The 16,342-nt window shown below is 42.6% G+C and overlaps 1 protein-coding gene across 1 annotated transcript in view; it reads right to left on the bottom strand.

Annotated features, from left to right (window-relative positions):
* The window catches only part of ASIC1 (acid sensing ion channel subunit 1), a 356,087-nt gene that overhangs the window by 263,804 nt on the left and 75,941 nt on the right, over nt 1-16,342 (bottom strand). The gene's annotated exons all lie outside the window — the stretch shown is intronic.

Genomic DNA, 16,342 nt, shown 5'->3' with positions numbered 1-16,342 from the left:
AATTAGAGCTACTCTGGCAGCATGGAAGTTTGCTCTAACAAAATTACAGCCGACATGTAACCCAGTCCTAATGCCAATACCACTAGGAGTAATCGATTACTGTAAAGTAAGAATTACTACCACACCCTGGTCCAAACAGTAAACAATAAAAACTTTGACCCAAAGAAAAGTGTGGAACTCCCTAGGGCGCTGTGGGAATTCTTCACTTCCTATAAAATAAGTGGGAAGAGAGGCATATCCCATATATATAAACTACTTTCATCTTTTCCAATTCAAACCAAAACTTTAAATATGATTAAATGGGAGAAGGATCTATCACAAACTTTTACGTGGGAAGAATGGCAAAAAGCCATCCATATTAACAGTTCTTCTTCTGCATGTGTAGAACATTGGGAGAACGCCCAGAAAATACTAAACCGCTGGTATTTGACCCCTTACAGACTATCCAAAATATTCCCTAGCTCCTCCCCCATATGCTGGAGATGTGAATCCCACACTGGCAATTTGTTACATACCCTCTGGGATTGTAAAACCTTATCTAGCTTCTGGAATAATGTATCCTCCTTTATCGCATCCTTCACTGGTAATCTAAAAATACTCACACCTGAATTAGCCCTACTAGGTTTAAATCTAGATGTCTATCCTCCTCAATTTAGAACTATAGTTGCCAACTTCCTTACAGCAGCGAGACTCACCATAACAAAACTATGGAAATCTACCTTAGCACCTAACTTATCTGATGTTGTCCAGAGACTCAATACTCAGGCTCACTATGAGCTAATGTTAGCACATAGGAAAGGAACCATAAGTAAATTCATTAAAAATTGGAATGAATGGATTACTCATCCTAGGGCCTCAAATTTTCTGAAGAATTTTAATAATTATTAAGTGTGTTCCTGGAAGCTGAAATCTTTTAAGATCTCAGGTGGCCATCTTGACAAAGCACCTGACAAATAGGGTTTCCTGAATTATTCGTTTGTGCCTGGAGCGAATGGTAGGTCGGGGACATGTACTCACTGGTTAGGGAAAGAGAATAGCGCAAAGAAAGGTTCCTGATGAGAAGAGTCAGAATAGGGACAACTCCCCGTAGTGTGGGGTACTGTCTGGAGACTGGAATAGGAGCCAGTATATACAGTGCCGCCTTGGTACAGCACAAACTGCCACCCCTCTGGTAATACAAGCCAGAGATTAAAGGGGTTGTAAAGGTACATGTTTTTTCACCTTACTGCATTCTATGCAGTAAGGTGAAAAAACATCCGAGGATTAGCGGCCCCCCAGCCCCCCCGTTTACTTTCCTGACCCCTCGAAAGTCCCACGCCGTGAACGAGCTGGCTTCTCGGCTCATTCATTGGCTGATTGATAGCAGCGCAGACATTGGCTCCCGCTGCCGTCAATCAAATCAATGATGCGGAGCGCCGGGAGGCAGGGCCGAGTTATACAGGCAGCAGCTATAGCCGCCGGCTGTATCATGGGAGCGCGCCCGCAAGCTAACCCCCTTGGGAGAGAGCTTCCCATGTAGGGGGTTAGCTGATGTGGGGAGGAGCCAAGACAGCGGCCGAGGGACCCCAAAAGACCAGGATCGGGGCCACTCTGTGAAAAACAAGCTGCACAGTGGAAGTAAGTATGACATGTTTGTTATTAAAAAAAAAAAAAAAAGTGGGAACCTTTAGAGTCCCTTTAACAACACTGTGAGAACATAATTATTGAATTGCCGTATATCATTGTCTTCTGAACAATTTATGCTTGTTACTGGTAAACTGTTCAGATTAACACAAAATAATTCAGAACATCCTTATATGTATTTTTTAAATACTTTCTATGTAAGTACCTGGATTTGATCAGTCTGTTATAGTTCCTGTACAGCAGGTCTGGAGTGTGGGATTAAGAAATAGTACAAGGAGCCAACCAGTTCATGTGCTGAGAATAAGCATTCTGATGGGGAAGAGAAAACAAAGTGACAGAGATATAAGCGTATCACTGTGCTGCTTCTCCTTTCACAGACCATTCACAGGTTGGAGGTGGGTCTAGGATGATCTGGACACAGGGGAAGTGGGTTGAATAATGTTGGCCATCAGACTAAAGACAAATCGGATTTTTGCAGCAAAAGCTAATTCTGTTAATTTATTCGTTATCAGGAGATTAAAGTCAACCTGAACTCAAAATTTTTAGTTTTTCTATGTTATAGGGAAAATTCAAAAGGGTTAATTGTTCCTAAGAAATACCCAGAAAAATACCCTTCTATCTTGAATTCCATTTGAAAAAATTTGGTAAACGAGAGAGATTTTTCTCCAAAGAAGAAGACAACAGCTAGTGACAGCTATCACTAGAACAAATAGAACAAATGTTTTCACTGGAACATATCATATCTACTCCTGTTCAGTTGAAAATTAAAATTTGAACCCCATCTCCAGGGCCGATCTGCCCTATAGGCTCACTATGCAAACCGCTTAGGGCCCCCACAAAGCTGCGGCGGGCCCCCAAATTACTTTTAGCCCTGCTAGTGGGAAGTCATCTTCGGCCCCTCACCCCGCTTCTCAACTCGCTGGCTGCCATGGGAGAAGAGGTAAGAAGTCAGCGCCCCCCGCTTCTCACTTTAATGTAAGAACACCCCCACTTCTCAACTTTAATGTGACATGTCATTTTGCTTAGAGCCCCAGGGAGGTCAGGATCGGCACTGACTCTCTCACTCTCACGGCCCTGGTGATCGCTATTACCCAAAAGAGACATAAACAGCAATGACATATTTAGAGAGATTCTAACCCTTCCTAAAGCTACTGAAAGGAGTTCTAATATAAAAGAGAAAATCTTGGTAAAAATGCAATCACCCACCAGACCGAGACCCTTTTTTTATAGTAACAAGGAAGGAGTCACCACTTCTAAAAGCTCTTTGTAAACAGCAGGATCCCCTTGATCCTCCTACTGGGTTATGTCATTTCCATGCCGCACCACCATATTTTATCAGCAGGTGGCACTGTGAATGAAATCTGCAAATGCAACTCCTGATCAAGAATATTTAGGAGGCACAAGAGTTGGGAGGCCCTCACAAAAAAAAATGATTTTAAAATTTCCTTAAAATCACCTGGATCTATAAAGTATATGTGATTCTAAACATTATATTGCATGAAATAATGATTTATCTTTTACCTCGTAGTCCCTCTGATATTTCCATTGCATTGCCTTTGCTTTGCTTTATTTAGACCTGCCATTTACAGCCTAGATGGACACCTCCTGGGCGAGCAGCTCCCTGACCAGAAATAGTGTTGTCACTCTGGGAAATCACACTCTTGCTGGTTACTACAAACTTAGGTGTTAACACCAGGGTCAGCATGTTCAGCTTACAATTTTAGAGTGTGGTGTGTCTGGGATCTGAACTTTGCTTTCTGTAACACCCACCTGCACTGATTGACATATAAATTGTCTATATCAATGCTTCTAACTCTGAATTCACTTGAATACAAAACAGAAGTGGTGTAGCCGTCTTTCTGTTCTTCATGAATTTTACACGGAAATCAGTAAGCTTAAAGTGGAACTAAACTCTCTCAATCAGCATGAATTATTTATTTTATCACTTCTTTTTTACCTTTCTTCAGGTGCTTTTTCAGGTGCCTGAGCACACCCTAATCACCCTGTGCGGGGCAAATTCCCCCTGCTGATATTTCACCAAATCCCAAACCCCCCCCCCAAGGAGGTCCCAATTTTTTTTTTAAATAAGATTGAAATAAAATAGTAAAAAATAATACAACAATAAAATAATAAAAATAAAAAACTACTAATACAGTCCACTGCCCTACTGACACCAAGCTCTGCCCTACTGACACCAACCTCTGCCCTATTGACACTATCCATTCCCCTACTAACACTACGCCGACGTAACATTGAGAGGCAAGCTGAGTATTCACAAAGCACTTGCTCCCATATTTACGCCAGCGTAACGTAAATAGGCCAGCGTAAGCCCGCCTAATTCAAAGTAGGCAGGTAGTGGGAGTGTTGTATTAAAATGAATCATGACCCCATGTAAATGCATGGCCGTATGAACGGTGCATGCGCACGCATGCTCAGAATCACGTCGCATATACTCCCTAAGATACGACGGCTCAATGTGTACGACGTGAACGTAACTTACGCCCAGCCCCATTCACGTACGACGTACGCAAACAACGTAAAATACGACGGCTGTTCCGACGTTTCCGACGTCCATACCTTAACATGACTTACCCCTGCTTTATGAGGGGTAAACTTACGCCGGACGTACGCTTTACGTAAAAGGCGTAGATAACTTCGACGGGCGTAAGTACGTATGTGAATCGGCGTATCTTTCTCATTTACATATTCGATGCGTAAATCAATGGAAGCGCCCCTAGCGGCCAGCGTAAATATGCACCCAAGATACGACGGCGTATGAGACTTACGTTGGTCGTATTAAGCCAAAATTCAGGCGTATCTTGTTTCCTGAATACGGCTTATAGATACGACGGCGCATCCTAGAACTTACGTGGCGTATCAACAGATACGTTGGCGTAAGTTGTCTCTGAATCCGGCCCAATGACACATAGCTCCCAGGAGACAGTGTGTCGTTGGATATAACGACCATACCCGCGGGTGGCTGCGACAGGAAAAGGCATAGAAAACAAGGCTATTTAAGTAACCCTTAATGCCGCATACACTCTGACGGGTTTTTCCGAAAGAATTCCGCTCAAGCTGTCTTGCATACACACGGACACACCAATCTCCGACCGTCAAAAACGTGGTGACGTACAACACTACGACGAGCCTGGAAAAATGAAGTTCGATGCTTCCAAGCATGCGTCAAATTGTTTCCGAGCATGCGTGTTTTTTTTCTCCATTGGAATTCCATACAGACGAACGGAATTTCAGATAGAAAAACTTCAATTGCAAAGGGAACAGTTTATTTGCCCTCAGATTAACCCCAAAGCGTCTTGTCAGGGATAGGACACAAGTCTATTCACACAAAGTGACAGAACTATTAGCATTGCGCTGATCTTACATAAAAAAAAAATTGTATATTCCCTTTTGAAGCCTTTAAAAAATGTCATCAAACAAAATAGGAAACAGACAGCACTCAAATTATGAGAATTTTTTACTGGCAGAGGGAGTCAATGACGGTAATAAGGTCTGTCGTCTTCTTCATTTATGTCGATTTTCTCAAAGCAAATACACAAATAGAAACTTTTCTGATGATGATTCTTCAGTAGCCTGTACGGCAATTAATCTCCCACTGCGATTTATACGCATTGTGTATGAGAAAGTCACTGTCGCTGACCTCGGTACCCTTACATAATCACTTATACATTTGCAATCACAATCTATTCTAGTGTTAAGACCAATTACCCACAACTGTATAACAACAAAACTGCCAATGCTTTTGTTCTTTTGTCTCTACTCCAATGGATATACTCTGCATTCACAATTTGCCATATCTATAAAATTGTCTAAAAGCTTAAACAAGATAAAAAAAAAAGAAATTACACTTCAGGGGTTGTTAAATGAATAAAGTAGCACATTTTTGTAACAAGATAATGATGTAGAATTGGGATTCTCATCTGCATTCGAGCAAAGGTCACATGGGCTCTGCCAATGCAAAGAATTGTGGGGGAATGACCACAACAGAGCTTTAGGTAGACCTCTAGTCTTGCAATTTGTCATTGTGATTAACAGTAAATTAACAGTTAATTTCATTTAAATGGACTTGACCTGTAATGTTGAAGCGGTTTCACCACTCATCTATAACTTGCCATAGAAGAAGTGAATTTTTTCCCTGCAAGGGGAATCCCTTCCCACTGAGCCATTGTGTTTCTCGGGTGGTGGTGGTGGTTGTGGGGTTTGAGCCATCTCCTCCGGCAAAAACACAGTGATTACTGTTAGCCGCTAGCACAAATTGCATGTAATCTTCCATAGGCTGGTTGTACCAAAGTTAATTAATCAATCAACTTTGGTATATTCAGCCTACCCATACATGGTTCAAATATTGGCTGGTCCCTGCTGAACTGGCCGAGATTTGAATCATCTGTGGCTGGCTTAAAGCGGGAGTTCACCCATTTAAAAAAAAAAAAAAAATCTCCCCTTAGCTTCCTGCTCGTTCGGTCTAGGGGAATCGGCTATTTATATTAAAATAGGTGCAGTACTTACCCGTTTTCGAGCTGTATCTTCTTCCGTCGCTTCCGGGTATGGGTCTTCGGGAGCGGGCGTTCCTTCTTGATTGACATTCTTCCGAGAGGCTTCCGACGGTCGCATCCATCGCGTCACTCGTAGCCGAAAGAAGCCGAACGTCGGTGCGGCTCTATACTGCGCCTGCGCACCGACGTTCGGCTTCTTTCGGAAAATCGTGACGCGATGGATGCGACCGTCGGAAGCCTCTCGGAAACCTGTCAATCAAGAAGGACCGCCCATTCCCGAAGCCCATACCCGGAAGCGACGGAGAGGATGCGTCTCGTAAACGGGTAAGTACTGCACATATTTTAAAATAAATTGCCGATTCCCCTAGTAATAACGAGCAGGAAGCGAAGGGGGAAAAGTGCCCTCTAAGGGTGAACCCCCGCTTTAAGAGAGAAGTATGGAGTTAGTTTTTGTTTTCTGAATCATATTTACTTAGTATGATGCATCATCCTCTGCCGGCTCCAACACTGAGAACCGAGCGATCAAACACTGCCACTCGCTCGGTTCTCAGGGCTCCTTGAGCAGAGAGCTGGTGACCATCAATCACTGCTGTCTGCTCTGCCCCCCCCCCCCACTTCTCGCTCACTGAAACGCTGGGCTGTGAGAGGGCGGGAGCCGCTGGCTCTGGCTCTCAGAGGCTCACTGAGAGGCTAAGCTAGGTGCCAGTCCAGGCATGTGGGCAGATCCTGACTTCATTGTCACAATCTTGCCCAAGCCAGGATTGGCTCTGTGACATCAGCCGACAGTGAGCTTCAGTCCGCTTTCTGATGTGATCCACATCAGAAGAACAGCCAAATGAGCTTTAGCTGTACTTATCCTTTAAGTGGCTTCCTACATTCAAATGAGGGGCATAAACATACCCCAGCATTTATAATCACACAGGTAAATCAGTTTCCCTAATCTACTCACCATGATATCATGAAATGTGTCAAGAGAGATGTTAAATGTTCATAAATATGTCAGGAAGTGTAAAAGTGACCCATTTAAAGTCACTTGGATGAGCAGTGGAATATCAACATAGCTTATACCCAGGGCTGTCTTAATGAGAGGGCACACCTGGGCACTGCCCAATGGCCCCATCTGCATGGGGGGCCCCTGCACTTTCCCCAAAGCAGCTGGTCCTTGAGCCCACAGTGCCCCAAAATTGGGGGCCCCATGATGGTACTGAGAGTAATAGATACACAGGGGAGGCAGTCTGCCTCCTACCTACTTGATGTCTGTTTACCTGCACTGTCATTGTAGGGGCCCCAGAGCATTACTTTGCCCAGGGGCCCATGATGCTATTAAGATGGCCCCGCTTATACCATGAACTTCATAAATGAACACCTTCCCAGACATATTGGGGTGGAGTGGAGACAAATAGACTGAGCACTCTGAATAGGCAGTTGCACTCATTTTCCAATGACCTTAGTGAATATGGAAAAGTTTTGCTGCTTGCCATCATCTAATCATATTATTTTCCTTGCACCTGATTGGGTATTCTTTAACATTTACTATGGAAATTAGTGCAAGTGCACAGTCTATTTGCCTTTAGAAAATCAACCCCATTGTCACTATGGTATGACAAAGTGGTCCTGCCTAAAGATAATACTGCCAGAGAGTACATTGCTTCCCCCATACTTAAGCTGGGTAATTTGTGAAAGAAGATGCAGCCCTGTGTTGATGCCATTACCAAGATTTATGTGTCCTGTTAAAATCATTTTTTTTCTATTATCTGCTCTCAAAAAGGCAAATGAAACCTAACATGCATTACTGTGAATTGGTATAAAAGGAACCATACTGAAGAAAAAGTCGTAAGCTTTCCATTGTGGGCCAACACAATTTATCTTAGTAGGGCCATGATTTCCATCATGGTAGGGCCATGATTTTCATTGTTGGGCCAACTGCACCCAACAATTTCTATTACAATTTTGCATGGTTAATGACAAGTTAAATGACCTTTTTAAGGGCAACAGTAGTAAGATAGTCCCACCAAAACTCTATGTCCTTTCAACTGCTCTTCTTACTACGAAGCCAAGAGATGGAGCCATCTCCTCTTAGGCCCCGTACACACGGCCGAGGAACTCGACGTGCCAAGCACGTCGAGTTCCTCGTCGAGTTCTGGGATGAAGCCGCCGAGGAGCTCGGCGGGCCGCCTTCTCCCATAGAACAACGAGAAAATAGAGAACATGTTCTCTATTTTCTCGTCGAGCTCCTCGGCGGCTCCATCGAGCCAAAACTGTACAGACGACAGAGTTTCTCTGTCGTGTGTACGGGGCCTTAGGGATTCCTTAAGTTGTACAACAAATACAAAAGTGCAAAATACAGCTGCAAAGTAACACCGTTTTAATGGCTTTGAGAGAGGGGATAGAGACACAAATTACTGTACACGTCTTTCTATTGGAATATTAGAGATGTAACAAGCCAATGAAGAAATCCCTTTGGGCAGATTTAACCTTTAGAGATTGGTAGCCCAGGGGTAAAATAGGAAAGTGCCCCTGTTTGAATGTTTTTTGCCTCCTTGTGTTGCTATGGATATTTTAGTGATTTTTATAGCGTATATATATATATATATATATATATATATATATATATATATATATATATATATATATATAATGTGTGAATTGATAGAAATAAGACCATGTTTTAAAAACTAGGCCTTTTGAGATTGGTAGCCCATAGAAAAGTGCCCCTGTTTGAATATTATTTGGGTTCTTTCACCTTTGTTATGTCTTGCCCACCTTCCCCCATTTTGCTGGTGTGCCTGGTTGTAACCAGACCAGGAAAATAAGAAATGTTGAAACAAAGTGGACATCCTGAATTGTATGTCTTGTTCCTGTATCTTGCAACCCTAATACACCCTCTGAATTTTCCGACAACAAATGTTCGATGGGAGATTTTGGTCGGAAATTCCAACCATGTGTAAGCCCCATCGGACATTTTCTGTCGAAATTTCCGACAACAAAAATTTAAGAGCTGGTTCTCAAATTTTCCAACAACAAAATCCGTTCTCGGAAATTCAAGTATGCGACAGGAGAGTTCGGTCTGGTAAAACCAGGGCTTTTTTTCAGGCACCTTTGGTGCCTACTCACCACAATCACTTGTTAACACACAAGTCTGGTTTCTGTGTTTACAAGTGACAGTTCTGCACTCTGTGTGTAACCCCCCTGAACTCTGCATTCTGTATGTAATGCAATTCTGGTATTTAATGCCCCTTTAAGACCCTTCTACTGTTTGTGAAATCTGAACGGGGTCGTGGTTGAGTTCCTGCACCTATTTTCTGAGAAAAAAAGCTCTGGGTAAAACTAACGTTCTTAATGGAGATCGCACATTCGTCATGCTGTATCGGACTGAAAAGCATGAGGCTGAAAAGCGCAAATCGTCTCTCACCAAACTTCTACCAGCACGACTGGTATTGAACTTCTCTTTTCTAGTGCCGTCGTACGTTTTGTACATCACCACGCTATTGACGTTTGGAATATTCGACAACCTTTGTGTGACCGTGTGTATGCAAGACAAGTTTGAGCCAACATTCTGTCGAAAATGTATCCACGGTTTTATTGTCTGAATGTCCGATCATCTGTACGCGGCAATAAGGGTTATTCAACCACTTTAAATGGTAATCAAAGAAGACCAAAGTGCAGAAGGAATGGATTTTTTATGCATGATCAAAAGCCTTTTAAAATGATTTTTTTTAAAGCATGACATTTTATCTAGCTGGACAGCAGGGAGTCCCTTTGTTTGTTTGTCACTTTATACCAATCTCAATGGTGACAAGGCTTAGCATGCGTACTCCTTTTGAGCTATAAGGCTTAATTTCCACTGGCGTTTTTACAGCCACTTTTCTGAGCGTTTTTTACAGCTTAAAAACGCCTGTCCATGTTATTCTATGGCATCATGCCCACATAGGCGTTTTTGAGCTGCAAATGGCATAGGCGTTTTTGAGCTGTAAAAAAACGCAGGGCCAGGGCGTTCTGAAGCTCCAGAGTAGAGCTGTAAAAACGCCAGACGTTAAAAAACGCTCAAAAACACGCAAAAACGCTCAAAAACGCTACCGCGGGATTTTTAAAGCTGCAGCTCACAAAATTTTTTTTTTTTTTTTTTTTTTTACAAAATAAACATGGACAGGCGTTTTTAAGCTGTAAAAAAGGCTAACAACAGTGGCTGTAAAAACGCCAGTGGAAATGAAGCCTTATACTTCTAAAAGTTAGAGGTCTATATCCACTCCACAATTGTTTCCTTCTCTTGGTAACCCCCAGACTCCATGACCTGAGGATTATACATTGGGAAATTCCAAATGAATGACTCCAGGGAGGCCATATGGCCACATATACATCGTTTTACACTATACCTCATTGCTTTGGAGATCTCTGCCTGTAGACTGCACCCCCATACCTGCCTTTAGGACCTGCACAGTTCCATCTTACTCCCACACCTGTCCAGCTGCTTTGGCTCATTGACACTTATGCCGCTTACACACGATCAGAAATTCTGAGTGAGCTTTTGGTTGGAAATTCCAACCGTGTGTAGGCTCCATCTGACTTCTTCTGTCGTAATTTCCGACAGCAAAAATTTGAGAGCTGGTTCTAAATTTTTCCGACAAGAAGAGTTTTTGTCGGAAATTCCGATCATCTGTATGAAATCCCTTACGTGAAAAAAAAAACATGCATGCTCGGAATCAATTCGATGCATGCTTCATTTTCCTTGGCTCGTTGTAGTGTTGTACGTTACCACGTTCTTGACGGTCGGAATTTTGTGTGACCATGTGTATGCAACACAAGTTTGAGCCAACTTTCCATCGAAAAAAAAAAATACACAGCTTTCTTGACGGAATTTCTGATCGTGTGTACGCAGCATAAGTGTTTATCATTATCACAATTTTTAAGTATGTGTTTCTTGAAGAAGCGCATGGGTGCGTGAAACTAGTCTAGCTTAGACTGAATAAATACTGATCCTTCTTTGATACTCCTAACAGGATATAACCTGTTCAGGTTTTAATCATATAGGGTTAGTTACCAGCCCCAGGGATGTTATGATCCTATTCCGCTTAGCTACATCTGTCTAGTATGAATTATATAATTTAGGGTACTTTGACACTGAGGCGTCGTGGGCGTTGGCGGTAAAGTGCCGCTTTTTTTAGTGGCGCTTTACCGTCATTTTTGCCGTGAGTTTTCCCCCCTAGCAGGGCGGTTTTAACCCCCACTAGTGGCCAAGAAAGGGTTAAACCCGCCTGCAAAAATGCAGCTTTGCGGGCGGTTTGGAGGCGCTGACCCATTGATTTTAATGGGCAGGGGCGCTGTAGGAGCAGTATATTCACCGCTCCTATAGCACCTCAAAGATGCGGCTGGCAGGACTTTTTTTACCGTCCTGCCAGCGCAACGCTCCAGTGTGAAAGCCCTCGGGCTTTCACACTGGATATAAGGGAACGAACCTGGCCAGAGGAATCCTTATAGCTCACATGTTTGGTATATGAGTTTTTATACATTTGCATTTGTCAAAATATATGTTTTTTTTCTTTGCTTTAATAAAAATTCATGTTAAAATGCATTTAATCATGCCTAAAAAGCCCATTCCTTCTTCAATTTGATCTTCTTTGATAACTAATAGGACGTGGCATTGTTGATCTATCTAGTGTCCACCCTGTGAGGACATCATTATCTTTTTCATTATTACTTCACATGGTAAGACTGCCTTGACTGCAACAAGCAGAATGCCCCGTACACACCATCACTTTATGTGATGAAAAAAAACGACATTTTCTGTGAAGTAAAAAATGACGTTTTTGAAACTTCAATTTTCAAAGACGAAGTTGCCTACACACCATCGTTTTTCTCACAATGTTCTAGCAAAGCGAGGTTACGTTCTCACCACTTTTCCATTGAAGCTTGCTTCATAAGTAGCTTCTGGGCATGGGCGGGTGAAAAAACGTTGTTTTAAACGACGTTTTTTGCTACACACGGTCAATTTCTGTGAAGTAAAAGTTGACGTTTTGAAAAACGGCACATAAAATTGAAGCATGCTTCAATTTTTTTTGGTCGTTTTTTAGAAGACATAAAACGACGTTTTCCCCCACACACGGTCAATTAAAGTGACGTTTTTAAAAACGTCGTTTTTTTTCATCACATAAAGTGATGGTGTGTATGGGGCAGAATGCTTTCTCTCCTGACTTTTTTAAACATGACATCTAACACCCAAGAGCAATGGCATTGAGAATTCTTATTTTGCATCTGTCAAACTCCCAACAGAACAAGAAAGTTACTTGCTTGAGGTTAATTAGTCTTCTCATTTTTACAGTGCACTATCTGTTGGTTTACCCAAAGCCTGATAGTTCAGCAATAGATGGATGCTGCTATGCTAAATAACCTAATTACTTTTAACAATGGTTGGAGACTATGTAGGTAGCATCTTCCTAGCGCTGGCCTTTGTTGTCATGGTTTCTCTCGTTCAGCGTTTTTCATAATGTAAATGAAATGCAAACTCCAATAACAACCTCTTCCTATTGGCTGAAGCATGCCGGAAGAGTCAGGTGAAAAGAATTCCTTAGCATAACAAGAAGCCATTAGGTGACTTACCATATTAGCTTTAACTAAAAGTTTAATATTTTGGGTGGTCTCAATATTTTTGCTCTCCCTAAAGAGAAATGCTGACACCACCCAACAAACAATCCCTTCACAGAGACCAGAAAGATTGTTAACTTTCTAATGAGGAACTTTCTAATGAGGAAATCTGATTTTCTTCAGCCTCTAATTTTCTTCGTTGTCTCAAGTAACCATTTTTATTAGTTTACTGCTGATCAAGGCACAGACAAACATTGCATTGGTATATTCAGTAAAGCAGCAAGCACTTTTAATAAACCAATACTTAAAAAAAATTAAAAACATTCAAATTAAACAGTAAAAACCTGCAATATCAGCAGAAAATCGTTTTTTATCTAAGTAGAATAAATGAGATTTCATGATGCATACTTGAGTCACGTTAACACAGATAATTGACAGCTACACAAAAATAATTTTTTTATGAAGTTGCAAACTCAAAAAAAGTCCAAAGAGGTTACCCTAATTCCCCCGTAGTAAGTAAATCCTACCACAATTGAATTAATCATACGCTTTTACATTACAGTTTATACATTATATATTATTATTTCATAATTATTTAATTATTTCATAGTGAAAACGGCAGATAGTTACATAGTTCGTCAGGTTGAAGAAATTTACCCATCAACATTTCCATTACACATGTTCTAAGAGATTGGGTGCCGCAGAAACCACCAGCTGGAGACGGGATCATACATGACACAGTGTCGATATTTGCCAGCACAACAGTTTTTTATTGAAGTATGATCACATCATAAACATGAGAGTGCAAACTTTCGGAGTCACGCAGGACCCCCTCTTTAGGCATGGGATCACATGCCTGACAAAGGGATCCTGGGTTACTCCGATACGTTGCACTATTATATTTGGAATGTGATCCTATTTAAAAAAAAAAAAGTTTGAACTTTATCTGAAGATCTGTGTTATGCTGGCAAAAATCTAGACTAGGTTGAAAAACGGCACACATCCATCTACTTCATCAATATACAAGAAATAAGCAAAAAATTTCCACATAAAGAATCCCCTGCCCACATTTGATCTATAGCAGTGGCCTGGGGGCCAGATGCGGCCCTTTGTTCGCCTTTATCTGGCCCTTGGGGCACTATTCCTTCCACTGACACCAACAATGTGTCACTATTCTTCCCACTGACATCAACAATGGGGCATTATTATTCCCACTGACACCAGTAATGGGGCATTATTCTTCCCACTGACACCAGTGATCGGGCACTATTCTTCCCACTGACACTAGTAATGGGGCACTTTTCTTCCCACTAACACTAGTAATAGGGCACTATTCTTCCCACTGACACCAGCGATGGGGAACTATCCTTCCCACGGACACCAGTCATGGAGCACTATTCCTTCCATTGATAACAATAGTGGGACACTACTCTGCCTCTAAAGCCGCATACACACGATCAGTCCATCCGATGAGAACGGACCGATGGACCGTTTTCATCGGTTAACAGATGAAGCTGACTGATGGTCCGTCGCGCCTACACACCATCAGTTAAAAACCGATCGTGTCAGAACGCGGTGACATAAAACACAACGACGTGCTGAAAAAAATGAAGTTCAATGCTTCCAAGCATGCGTCGACTTGATTCTGAGCATGCGTGGATTTTTAACCGATGGTTGTGCCTACTAACGATCGCTTTTTTCCCCATCGGTTAGGAATCCATCGGTTAAATTTAAAGCAAGTTGGCTTTTTTTAACCGATGATTAAATAACCTGTGGGGCCCACACACGATCGGTTTTGACCGATGAAAACGGTCCATCAGACCGTTGTCCTCTGTTTGACCTAGCGTGTGTACGAGGCCTAACAGTACACATGGGTCAGATTTCTTCTCATTGCCGTGACATTTTCTACCCAATTGGCCACAGTCTGCCTTCCCCCTAAGGTATGAAGGACAGTAAACTGGCTTTTTGTTTAGAAGGTTTGGGGACCCATAATCTAGAGAAAGGCAGAAAACAACCCCTGCGAAGCATGGCCCAACTTGCTCCAGCAGGGGAAAAAATTTATTTTCTTCCTGATCCCCCTTAAGTCAATCAGATATTCCCTGGGTCAATAATCTCTGGCGCTATTAACAATAAAGGAAAGAAAAAAACAGGAAATTCCCAGCTCAACTCACCAACCAGTCTGCTTACCAACTGAATTAACCTGTCCAACAGTCTGCGTTAAAAACAGGGATTTAGATAGCACACATTTGCTAATGCATAAGCTGCAAGGCCTCTTCACGGCACTCTGTACTACTTGCAGTCCTAACACTACTAAATTATTGAGCATCTCCACAGTGGGAGCACATGCATCCTAATGGATAGATAAGGGACAAGTGGGCCTGGAGGTAGCACCCCCCCCCCTAAAAGCACAATGGCAGCAAAGGTGCCCAGTGTGTCCCCTGACTAAATTTACACCAGTAACAGAGATGTCCCTGCCCCCACCTATAACTGGCCTTCACAGCAAGGAGCACCTGTGAAGAGGCCTTGCAGCTTACGCATTCATTTGGAAATGCGTGCTAACTAAACCCCTGTTTTTAACGCAGACTGTTGAACAGGTTAATGTGGTTGGTAAGCAGACTAGTTTGTGAGTTGAGCTGGGAATTTCTTCTGGTTTTGTCTTTCATGCGTTTTCTCTTCCATGTGCTCCTTGCTGCAAAGGCCAGTTTTAGGTGGGGGCAGGAGCCATCTCTTTGTTACTGGTGTAAATTTGGTCAGGGGACACACTGGGCACCTTTGCTGCCATTGTGCTATGTGGTGAGTGTCCAATGTGCCCCTGTGCTTTTAAGGAGGACTGGGCTACCCCCAGGCCATCACTGGTGTCAGTGGGAGGAATAGTGCTCCATCATTGGTGTCAGTGGAAGGAATAGTGCCCCATCACTGGTATCAGTGGGAGGAATAGTGCTCCATCGTTGGTGTCAGTGGGAGCAATAGTACCTGATTGTTGCTGTCAGTGGAAGGAATAGTGCCCGATTGTTGGTGTCAGTGGGAGGAATACTGCCCCATCATTGGTATCAGTGGGAGGAATAGTGCTCTATCATTGGTGTCAGTGAGAGGAATAGTGCCTGATTGTTGGTGTCATTGGAAGGAATAGTGCCCCATCATTAAAGTCAGAGGGAGAAAGTGTGCCCCATCATTGGAGTCAGTGGGAGGAATAGTCCCCCATCACTGGTGTCAGTGGGAGGAATAGTGCCCCATCACTGGTATCAGTGGGAGGAATAGTGCCCAATTGTTGGTGTTAGTGGGAGGAATAGTGCCCCATCACTGATGTCATTGGGAGGAATAGTGCCCGATTGTTGGTGTCAGTGGATGCAATAGTGCCCCAAGGGCCGGATGAAAGCAAGCAAAGGGCAACATCTGGCCCCTGGGCCGCAGTTTGGAGGCCACTGCTATAAGCCAAAGAAAGATGAAATTTGATTGGTAGGTATTGATTAGTTCACTGCACAGCTCATTAAATCAGTTCAACTGTATGCTTTGTGATTTTGTTCTTATTTTATGAACATTTACTTTATATATAGTAGAATGCCTCATCTACCATTCCCAAGGGTATCATAACATTTTCAAATTGAAGGAAAGAGTAAATTGCAAAGTAA

The sequence above is a fragment of the Rana temporaria genome, chromosome 2 (assembly GCF_905171775.1).
Source record: "Rana temporaria chromosome 2, aRanTem1.1, whole genome shotgun sequence".
NCBI classification, from domain to species: Eukaryota; Metazoa; Chordata; class Amphibia; order Anura; family Ranidae; genus Rana; species Rana temporaria.
Note: the sequence above shows the minus strand (reverse complement) of the source record. Positions and strands in the feature narration are given on the sequence as shown.